This window comes from Pygoscelis adeliae, unplaced genomic scaffold (assembly GCF_000699105.1).
Source record: "Pygoscelis adeliae isolate BGI_AS28 unplaced genomic scaffold, ASM69910v1 Scaffold220, whole genome shotgun sequence".
Classification (NCBI taxonomy): domain Eukaryota; kingdom Metazoa; phylum Chordata; class Aves; order Sphenisciformes; family Spheniscidae; genus Pygoscelis; species Pygoscelis adeliae.
This window is the reverse complement of record NW_008824049.1, coordinates 2,400,627-2,402,635: the sequence shown is the minus strand read 5'-3', so window position 1 is coordinate 2,402,635 and position 2,009 is coordinate 2,400,627. Positions and strand designations below refer to the sequence as shown.

General features: G+C 35.0%; 1 protein-coding gene across 1 annotated transcript in view; it reads right to left on the bottom strand.

Moving 5' to 3' along the window:
* FNDC3B (fibronectin type III domain containing 3B) overlaps positions 1-2,009 on the bottom strand; it is a 179,371-nt gene that overhangs the window by 144,766 nt on the left and 32,596 nt on the right. The window lies entirely within an intron of this gene.

Sequence of the window (2,009 nt, the reverse complement as noted above, 5' to 3'; positions counted from 1 at the left end):
AGAATGAAGCCTTGCAGACATCAAAACCACTTGGCACAAGTCTAAGCAAGCAAATGATGTTTTTTAGAGACAATGATTAGGGTCTATGACATTGAAATCTTCATTAGCATAATATATAATATGCTAATATATGCACATGTATGCAGAGTAGATACATAAAATTGTATAGAAAGATACCTTTCTCTTGCCTAAGACATTATGAAGCATCTTAACACAACATCCATCTCCTGCATTATCAACTGCTACAGGGAAAAGGGAGCTCTCACCCCAAGATCTCTTGCAAGTCTGTTACACTGACTGGTTTAATATAGTACAAAGAGATTTCATGTGTTTTCTCTTGAACACATGTAACCGTGTGGCATGCTCACCCACCCCCCCATACTGCATACAAAGCATTACAAATGTTGCTGTACTCTTTCTTTCCAGCTTTCGGTCACAAAACACGAGAAATCTTGAACCAAGAAGAAGATAAGCTGAGGAGCTCTGCCAATGAGTTCATTTTCTAGTCTATTGGTCTAACGGTTTAGGTCGGTCTCTAACAGAAAGTATTTGTTGGCACACAGCTGTGAAATTTTTTCTATATTTTTTTTAAAAGGTTATAACAAGCTTCCTGAAGGAAAAGAAAAATCAAAGGTGTAAATCAACCCAGAAATGTTAAGTGAACGTCTGGTATTCTGAAGCTGGGCTTGACAGAATGCATTTTTCCTTTAATGTAAACCATGATCCTTGATTTTTAATACTTGCATTAATCGATAAGCATGCATTTGAAGCTTCCACTCTATTCTGAACCGATTACACATCAGAGATAAAGATCACAATCCACTCCCAGGATATAGTTTCAAGACGACGTGAAGGAGTTATAGAAACCAACCTCACTGACCTTTCTGAAAGAAGAAAGTAGTTTCAGAGATGTATTTAAGGAATCCCACATTCTTAACACAAGGAAACACCAGACAAGTAATAAAATGAAAGGAGCTAAGTGCTGAAGTCTAATTTCCTTATTTTTTAATATTATTTTGTCATTAAACAATTTCATTACCAGCTTATGCTCCAAGTCAAACAACTATTATTGTTTAAATTTTTATATTATACTTTACAAAGAAATGCACAAAGTTTGGCAGAATAATAAAGTAAAATCTGAATTTTCCAGTTCCTATCTGTATATATTAAAAACACAAACTTTTTTTTAGAGTTTGTTCTAAAATCATTATTCTAGGACAGTTAAAAAGTCAAAGCTAAAGAATCTTGTTAGTAAGGCTGAAACAAAACATAGGCAGCAGACAAAACCCTAACAAATTTTGAAAAAGCACATGCAAGAAACAGCTATGCTTTTAAAGGAAAAAAAAAAAAAAGTCTTCAAGCTCCCGAGCACTCTCATGGATAATAAGTTAACAGTAAGACAACCTTATTTGCATAAAATGTTGACAACACTTAAGCAGGGGAGCTCTAACAGAAACGTGTTAATCCAAGCACCTCAGTGAATGCAGGATATTGCCTATAGTATGTATTTACCATAGCAGCTGGTCCAGCTTACTCATATTCCTTTTTGAAAATAGGTGTCTCTAAACCAAAACATGAAAGACCACCTGCAGACATTCCCTATTTTCTTCCACTAACTTTAAAATGAACGGTTTGTTTGATATTGTCCGGTTTTGAAACAACATATTTTTGTCTCCCCAGTCGTGCTTATGAAGCCTAGGTTCAGTTAACAAGTTAGAAGGACACATTTTTACTGCATTACTGAAGGAATGCAGCAAGTTATCCTGGCAACCTGAACACTAAAAAAGAATTTAAATTATAAAACCTGCAAGCAGGAATAACCAGAAAAATATTTTCACATAATTTTGCTTCCAAGTATCAAGTGAGGTTTTTATTAACAAATATTTGCATTATTAAAACTTTATTAACATCTGCTGAAAAAGTTCAAGGTGAGGGGAAAATGACCATGCTGAAAGACAGTTTCTTTCACCCTCCCTTCCGACAAGGCTTTCGGACTTCCTGCGACAACT